Below are 9,716 nucleotides of genomic sequence, written 5' to 3' on the forward strand. Positions count from 1 at the left end.
CAGGGTAGCTAAAATAAATCAGACCAGAGGTCTGCACAGCCCAGCCTCCTGTTTCTGACAGAGGTGTAAAGCAAATGTCTCATGAAGGATAAAAGATCAGGGCCAGTAGACGAAATAAAGGAAAGTGTCTTTCAGTCCTTTCTGAGACCCTTACGACTTGGGGATCAAAAAATTCCTAAACTGGGGCAATGTCTCAGTATCCAGTTGTCTGAGAAGGATTTCCCTGCCAGACACTTTCCCAGTCTCTCTTGAAAATATGTGCCTTGTTGGTATCTAGCATTTAAAACAACTGCAACAAACAATAGTGTGGTTTTGTGTCAGGTTGAAAGGACTCCACAAGGACCATCAATTCCAGGTCCTGGCCCTGCCAAGGACAACCCCAAGAATCCAGCCATGGGCCTGAGAACAGTCTCCAAATGCTTCTTGAGCTCTGTCAGGCCTGGTGATGTGACCAGGGAAGTCACAGGGAAGAAGAAAATGCTCCCAACACAACTTCAGGCCATTCCCTCAGGCCCTGTCACTGGTCACCAGAGAGAAGATATCAGTGCCTGCCCTCCCTGCTTCCCTTTGTGAGAAGTTATAGATGCTATGAGATCAAACCATCAAAACCATTTCAAACCATATCTATTGTTAAAATAAGAGAAGTGGAAAAGCAAAACCAGTAATTGAGAAAAAGGGGAGAAATTCTCCTCTGCTAAAAATCAGTGTCATTCACTGAAGTTTGAGCAGTACAGTTTTCCCCAGTGGGAGTCTTGAACCAGTAGTAAAATCACAGAATCACAGAATGGTTGTCTTGGAAGTGACCTTAAAGATTATGTAGTTCCAATCCCTCTACCATGGGCTGGGACACCTCTCTTTGGACTTGTTTTCTCAAAGCCCCATCCAATCTGGCCTTGATGCTTCTTCAAACTACTTTAGGCTGGTGTAGATGCTACAGTCAAAGAGCACAGCATAGGCAGTGGCCTGTTCATGGCATCACATCTCTTATCGAAAGACAGCAGTGTAAATAAGTAGCATTTCATGTCAAAACTCTTTTGAGCAATTTCAGACACCTAATGCAAATTCAGCCAATCATCTGCCAGAAGTGATTATTTCCCTCCACTGAATGAAACAGAATGTTGAGTGATGAGCTCAGTGACAAAAAAGATTCACTCAATACTGGATGTTTTTTACTTTCTTTTGGTGATGACAAAAATGAAACACAGTAAAGTTTAATGAAGCAGGCACACAAGTGGCACACAACACAGCTTGGCACAGCAGCTCCACTTAGTCCCTCATGCTGGACAGCTCTGGTCTGTCTTCCGCAAGTATGATACTACCCTGAGAGAAGATGGATCTGAAAAGAGTCTGCCTAAGTACAGGTTTTCTGGGTTTTTTTGTATTTTTTTTTTCCTTTTTTAAAGAACAGTACTGTGAGTGGCTCTTTCCACTAACTTTGGGAAACAAACATCAGTTTTAATAGAGCTTGACATGTTTAACAGCCAATGTAAACTACACTTTCACATTGATTATGTGCACTTTGGACAATTTTCTTTCAGTGAGGACTTTTTGGGAGGAATAACACTCTTCTCACAATTTTCAGTGTGATTCAGTTACATCCTGTAGGGCTTTGTATAGCATGTGCACATCAAAACACATTTGGCTTCCTTGATAGTAATATATTTTGGGTTGGAAGAAAAATGAACCACTGCATGACTCATTTTAAATTTGTACAATGGGTTTATTTCAACCTTTGTAAACTGCATATAGCTAAGCCCAGAATTAGCTGTGAAATGCCAGCCTGATGGGTTTTTTTCTGTAATTTACAGTAATTTGTACTCTGAGTAGGTCCAAAACTTATTGGCTGGAAGCAACTGGTCTGCCTTCTAGCATAATAGATCCTCACATTGATTCAGAAGCTCCAGTTTCTGTATTTGAGAATTTCCCTCCCTGGAATAAAAAATACTCATGTGCTTGCACACACAGCTCTCAGCATGTCACTAGAGCAGAGGAGTTTCCAAGAACATGTAAGACAGAATACCTACTTTGACTTAAATCTACTCTCAAAGCCAGGGCATTCAGATCAGCAAGTGGAAGAGCTGCTAGGACGTGCTTTGCACTTTGCTGGGTCTCTACACCAAAATCTTGATTGTAAAGGATCAAGTCCATCATGTGCAAACAGCAAACCTCAGTAAATGAAAAAGGAAGAGACCTCATGGGAAGTTTTAAGTTGTGCTCAAATTGTTCATGTTGCTGCCTTCCTCTGATGCAGAACTTTTAAGAATTCAGTTATGATCCAAGAGGTAATGAGAGAGAGAGCAGGAGGGCAATCATATGGCTTCTGAGGCATGCAAATACTGCAGAATTTTAAAGGAATTTTTTTCCTATTATTTGAAATTATTTGAAATGTAAAATAGTTATAACATGTGTTAATAGTTACCTGAGTTTATATGGAGGCTGAAGAACTTCTCCAAGAGATAAAGTGCTTTCCTGTTGTTTTGTCACCAAACAAATCTATCTCTCCCTACAGAATTTTATAGAACTATAAAAGATAGAAGCTTATTCAGCTACAATTCAGATGCCAAATGATTCAGCTGCATGACCATGTTGAAATTGTACTGAACAGACCCAGTGTCCGCAGTTCAGAGTGCTGAGTAACTCTAAAGCTGCAGAATACAGAGAGACTTGAATGATAGCTAGTGCAAGAAGTTGGACTGCTCTTAATGATTTATGTAGCATGGGGCACAGTGGACATTGAAGAAAGAGTTAAATGGAAATCCATCAAGCGTAAAGAAATGTCTTTTGAGAAAAGATTTATAGAATGACCCAGTGGATGGACCTTCGTTGATTGTAATCTGCATATGAGGCCAAGGTAGGGGGAAAAGGGACTAACAATCAACATTAGAGTAATTTGCCTGATAATAGAAAATTAAAGAACTGGAGACGCAGGCAGCAGCCTGCAAAATTCATGCAGATTTGGATCTGCTGTATAATTAGCCACAATAGTTAAACTGAAAAAAAAAATTAAAAATGAATGACATCAAATTAAAGAAAGATTTCTGTAATATACAATGAAATTGCAGAGTTTACATAAAAAAAGGGGACTTAGATAATGGGGAGAAATTTAAAAAGCTAGCAAAGTACTCATAATCTGAACAGTTAAAAGTTTTGATATGATTAGACAAGCATCTGTGAGTTTACAATCAGTACAGGTAGTAGTGAGATAATGAAATAAAATTGATGTACAATATGCTTGCACAGAACAAAACCACCATACAAACATATACTTCAGGGATGAGTTTGAATGACACTCAAAAGAATGTATTGTAAGGAAAGGATTTGGAGTTTTGTACCCTGCCTGAATCTTTAATTACATTCTAAAGATGAACTGTACCAACATCTTAGCCTGTTTGGGGCAGTGCATATGAAAGCTAAACTACTCTAAAAATGAAGTCAAGATAAGGTTCTGCTGTTGGCTTTGTGTGACTTTTAGCCAGGTTCTTACCATGGGGTGAACTCAAGTTGTGCTGTGAAAAATCCTTTCCAGAGGAAATGATGAAATTCTTTTTCTTATGCTGTCACACAAATTTCCTTCCAAAGAGGAAGGACAACACTCTTTAATAGAAGCAGAACTTGGTCAGGATCGGATCCAGGAATCAGGACCGTACGAGGAACTGAAATCTAATCTGTCCTGAAATGTAAAGTAAGAAATATATACTTACATCTTTGTTGAAGTAGCAGATAATTAGTGTCCTCACTGTATACTTCCAGCATTGGTTACCAAGGACCTTTTACACCGTTAGTAATTTTTACTGTACACAAGCATGTAAGTTTCATTCAGGTGAACATTCAATTTAGAATGTACGTAAGGACACTCTCGTGCTGTGTAGTGACCAAAGATTCCTGACCATAGTTCTTGGACTGTCAAAAGCTGACTGCAGTTTGGGGAGTGGTGAATTAGGGGAAAAATAAACTGGTTTTCTTAAGGCTGTAAAAGTCATAACTGAATGAAAGACAAAATCGTAATAATCAGCCCTTCATTCTAACAAGTGTGCCACTTCTCCCTTTTCTTCTGTTTTTGTACTTTTTACTTTTCAGCTGAACAAACTGAGCATATCTATCTGATTCTGCTAATTTCTATATTGTTTCTACTGTGCTTACAGAAAAAAATAATATTCCAAGTGTTCTTTGAGCTAATATGTGTGTGTAAGGAGCTGATTCATAGACAAGACAATCAGAAATATGACGAAGAATATCTGGGTTTTGTGAAATGTTGTATTTTTGTGTTCTCTTGTGGTCATCTGAGTCCTTGAGTAATCTCACACCAACAGCTGGTCTCACACTTAGGTAGGATATGGATACACTCTCAGCCACTCTTTATTTTAACAAATAATAATTTACTGCTCATCCTTATTGGTACTTTGGAGCTGGAGTGAATGAGGACTGAATGCATGCATACTCTCACCAACTATTAAAAAGAACAGGCTGAAACATAAGCCTATATTCTCAGGCTATATGTATCTATTTTTTGATGATGAGTATAGTTCCTTTTTTCCTGATCAACTTTCTACACAATCAGAAGCACAGTGCAGAGTTGGAAGTGAAAAATCTACCCAAGCAAAGAGAAATAAGAACAGATCTAACCTTTGAAATATCTTCTTATTTAGTCTCCTTTTTTTCTTTCTCACAGTCATCATGATAAGTATCCATTTTATTATTAATAGATAAAGGATAAACAGGAAACAAGATAAATAGCAGAATTCTGAACATTACCCAACTGTCCAATTGGAAGTACTGCAAGAACGTGTGTGGCATGACCAACAGCAGTTTGTGCAAGGCAGAATAGTGTTGGTAAGAGAAATGAAATCTCATTTCCTTCCCTCCCTTTCTTTTCTTCTTTCCTCCCTCAATATTTTTAACTACATATTAAGATGAAAGCCAAAAAAAAGGGTTGAGGGACACTTGAAACTGAAGGACAGGTGTCTCAAGTCAACACAAATAAATAGTAATTGAAGTCTCATGCTTATTATAGTAACTTATAAAAGTTGCAAACTAAATAGTGCTTGGAAACTTGTTTGACTTTTCCACTGTCATTTATACATGCATACATTTTAAACCAGAAGTAATTGTACTCTGTTTTGTGTGTGGATATGACAGCTGCTGACCATCAGTCCTGCTGTGCTGCAGGGACTGGGTGTGGTCTTGAGATCCTTTAACAGTGGTCAGAAAGAACAGCTTCATTTCTTGTGAATTAGAAACAGAAAAGAATATTGGGATTTTAAATAGTGCAAGGAGTAACTGTGGTAGAAAATAAAATAAAAATTTCTCTAGCCTTTACTTCTGGAGAAAATAAAACCAGTTCATATTATGATCCAAATCATATCTCAATTCAAAAATGAGAGTTATTTAGTAGGAATAAAGACTGATAAATTTTCACTATGAGAGAAAGTTCCTGGTTATACCTCTCATGTGAAAGTGATAAGTTATCTTGTAGACATGGCTCTTTTTTCACTGCATTTCCTTTCCTGCACTCCCTATTTCCTATCCCCTAGAGGCAAATATTCTTTTTACATTTAGCAGCACTATTATACTTTAGTCCCAATAAAGAGCTGATTCTGTTTTCTTTAAGAACACCATGATAATCAGAATTGTGATAAGAGTGTTTAACAGTTTTTATTAATTTTGATGTAATTCTTAGAAAAGTACTTTTTACAGCGTTGGCTACTACCAGCTAAAAGTCAGAAGACAATTTTTAATTTCTCTGCAAGCTGTTTCCCATGAAGAGTATTTTTGTTAAATATTTAATCAAATCCAAGACTTTTTTCACTTGGGACTGTGGTAAGCCTTTCCTTTCCCATTATAATATTTTGTAGAGTTCTGCATTATAATTAAGGAGTTGTCTCTCTCCTTTTCTGTATTGATCTTATATATTTTTACTCCTGATATTTAGCAGAATTTCACTTATCATCAATAAAATATTTAACAGATCTTAAAAAAGACAAATATATTATTTAAACTTTTTTTTTTTTAATATTTTAATCCATCTATATATAATGTTCATTTAGTATTCAGCCCATCCCTCAGATTTTATATCTACATTAACTTTGGCTGTAGAATAGATGAGGCAGTCTGAGACAATACACCCTGTCAAAATTGAAAGTCCGGTCAGAAACTTTAGATAAAAACCTAGATTTTTCCATGTGTGCAAATAGTCATTTTAAGTTGAGTAAGATATATTTCCATTGTAAAACATCAGCGAAAGAGTTTGGATATTGTCAAAGTTAAGAAGCCAGACTTCAGCCTCAAGAGATCTATTCACCTACTTTGAAGCAAAGGCCTTTATTTCACATTCAGGATGGTATTTAAATAGAAAAAAAAAAAAAAAAAAGCAGTAGAGATTTTTTCTTTCTGTTTTAGGTGTGTGTGATGTAGTTACTAAAAGTAACAAAGTTCTTATTTTCACATAAAAATGGAAGAAATAATTTATGCACAATTCCATATTGTGGACATTCCCTAAATTATAATCAAGAAGAATAAAATCAAGAAGTTTCATGCAATTTATTTCATTCAATTTCCATCTCTTGCTAGTTGTGACTTTTTGTTAGATTCTTTTTATTTTTTCTCTCTATTATATTTTCTTTCAGATATTTTTGGCTTGGCTTGAAGTTTCATATTGATCAGCCTGTGGACTTACCTGATTGTCTTTCAGGCTGAAGTCCTCTATTTAATTCATAGTGCAAGTAGAGAAAAAGAAAGGGTACTTTCATCTGTACTGTGTGCTCCAATTCCAAACAACGGACTCAACTTTCCCTGGGAAAAAAAAAAAAAAAAAGGATGTTTAAGGCAGGAATAGAAGCAAAGACATAACATATAGACTGATACAGTCTCATAGTTTCCCTCTGTCCATGTGTAGATCCCTCATGAACCTCAAGTTGCACGAAACCTCATTCAGTGATTGCACCTAGCAACCAATAAGTGACATCTGATTAGTTGTTTATGATTTTGGGTGTACCATGGTATTTTCACAATGAATTTCACAACAAAGTACCTTTTGTAAGAAAGTTTTTTGTGATGGCTATTTTACTGAGCGCCCTTTATTATTTTTCACGTGGGGAATGACATTCCTGATTTCAGTTTGTTTACCATTCATGATTATAGATGAATCGTAGAAAACCAGTGTATGCCCTTCCATTTGTCCACTCTTTAGCCTGAAGATTACCACATGGTTTCCTGTCTTCTCATCTGAAAAGTCCTACCAGGCATTCTACTGTCTTCATCTCCCATTTTAGCTTCTCAATCTCTCCTAAAAGTGGCTTATTCACTATCCTTATTTGCTTATAGCAATGAAAAATATCCCTACTTGGCAATGACAGCTTGGCAATGTTGACTTGTAGACAAGATAGTGAAAATTATCCAAACATGGTCCTTACATCTTACTCTGCTACTCACTTTAATCCCTCTCTGGTCTTCTAATTGTAGGGAAGTCAGTCCTGCTTGTAACACTTTTCCCCTACATACAGTTAAATGATTAATTTTATCAGAAGGAAGTTTGAAACTTTGAAAACAGGACATAAACTCAGTGTGTGCAAGCCTAATCTGTATGTACAGTCAGAAATTACAATTTTCAGTTTAACTTGGTCTTGTAGAAAGATGAATATATATATATATTCACGCGTAGAGAAAACATTCTTTATTGCCAAAAGTTAAATGGATGATTCTGAATATTTTATTTTTCAAATCTTTTGCTTATTCTTGTCTATATCCAGATCACTTTATTCTAAGATCAAAATAATTATTTCAGCAAAGAGTGACCTGTAAAAATTGTCCACCTCTTTTGTGAGTGAAAGACCAGAAACACATATGTATTCTGTTCTTTTTACTATTTCCTTTCCCTTTAAGTCCTCCTCTACTCTACCTAATTTAAAGCAAGCAGAGCAAAAGACCCACAGAGTGTTACTGAAGGATTTTTCAGGACACTTAAAGCCACTCTCCTTTGGCTAATTTGCAAAAACAGTTTTTGATTTAAAATAGGAGGATGGCATATCCCTTCCTGGGAGAAAACTCACATCCACTAATGTTCCTCCAGGAGTGAGTTATGAGAAGAAGCCTCAGATGGATTAGAGAGGAAGGTTACATTCCAAGCAACTAATTTGTTGAAAAGGTGAAGGTAGCTAACATAAAAAAAAAAAAAAAAAAAAAAAAAATAAAAAAAAAAAAAAAAATTAAGCTGATACACCAGGTCTGCAATATCTTTCCTCCTCACTGAATATTGCTGGGTAATGTATAGATCTCAAGAAGAACAATTGCCTTAACATAAAACAAGGTTGTTTCCCTTAGGAATTGTTGGTGCAGAGTTAAGGTAAAAGCAAGTACACACCTTTTTGACATGTTAAGATCTTTCTACATGTCATATAAATTTTAATTCATTAACTCAACAAGATAAATAATACAGAGATACCATAAAAGCTAGATAACTTCTTTTGGCTATTTTATCATTCCTTTGCCTCCCTAACACTTTTTCAGAGATTTAATGGTCCGTTCTCTTGTGTAAATCAAAATAGCTTCAATTATGTCAACTACATAAAGTAGATAATATTGGCCCAGTATTTTAATTATAAGTGTACATGAAATCAAATTCACTTGGGAAGTGAAAGTCATTGCACAAAATTTTAACAGACGACAGAAAAGATGTGGCGGGTATGACAAAGTCCACGCTAGGCAGTGAAATTTGATGGTTAAATATGTTAAACTTATTCCTTTTCTCATACAGCTATTTGAACATTGCTCTGATCACATAATCTGACCATGGGATCATAGAATATCCCCAGCTGGAAGAAACCCACAATGATCACCTAAATCCAACTCCTGGCCCAGGACAACCACAAGAGTCACACCCTGTGCTTGAGAGGATTGTGCAAATGCTCCTTGAACTCTGCCAGGCTTGGTGCTGTGACCACTCCCCGGGGAGCCTGTTCCAGTGCCCAGCCACCCTCTGGGTGAAGAATATTTTCCTGATACCCAACCTAAACCTCCCCTGACACAACTTTATGTTGTTCTCTTGGGTTCTGTTACCAGTCACCAGAGAAGAGATCAGTGGTTACACCTTTGCTTTCCTCCTGCCCCCTGTGAGGAAGTTATAGCTGCAGTGAGGTGTCCTCTCAGTCTCCTCTTGTCCAGGCTAAACAGACCAAGTGATCTCAACTGAAAGTCCCAACAGAAGAAGCAAATAATGAGCCCTCAAACATGAAAACTCTTCTTTACTGCTTCACAAAAAGGACTTCTTGGTAAGTACAATAGCGGTAAGCTCGCTCTGTCCTAAGATATACCCTGCGGAAATCGGACAGTATAAGTTAAATGGCTGAGTCATACCCTTTCAGCTTCTTTTAAAGTTAAGAAGGAGGCCTAGCTGAGACTTACTGTGGCAATTCTGCTCTCAGAAAATGGTCTCATGATTTCCTCTCTTTTGCCTCAGTCTCCTCAAAACCTCTTTGCCTTCTTTTTTATTCCTATCTTGCCTAAAGAAGTCTGCTGTTAGTTGTTTTCCTTTCCTTTTCCTTTCCTTTCCTTTTCGTTTCCTTCCCTTCCCTTCCCCCTTCCCTTCCCTTCCCTTCCCTTCCCTTCCCTTCCCTTCCCACACCTTCCCTTCCCACACCTTCCCTTCCCACACCTTCCCTTCCCACACCTTCCCTTCCCTTCCCACACCTTCCCTTCCCTTCCCACACCTTCCCTTCCCACAC

General features: G+C 37.2%; 1 long non-coding RNA gene across 1 annotated transcript in view; it reads left to right on the forward strand.

Annotated features, from left to right (window-relative positions):
• Window positions 1–8,959: 8,959 nt before the first annotated feature.
• Window positions 8,960–9,716, forward strand: part of LOC121664969 — a 2,721-nt gene continuing 1,964 nt past the window's right edge. The window contains exon 1 of the long non-coding RNA XR_006016179.1: window positions 8,960–9,263. This is a non-coding gene — a long non-coding RNA (uncharacterized LOC121664969). The remainder of the gene's footprint in view (window positions 9,264–9,716) is intronic.

The sequence above is a fragment of the Corvus kubaryi genome, unplaced genomic scaffold (genome assembly GCF_017639235.1).
Source record: "Corvus kubaryi isolate FWS band 111438036 unplaced genomic scaffold, C.kubaryi_AGA036_p1.0 37308, whole genome shotgun sequence".
In the NCBI taxonomy this organism is placed as follows: domain Eukaryota; kingdom Metazoa; phylum Chordata; class Aves; order Passeriformes; family Corvidae; genus Corvus; species Corvus kubaryi.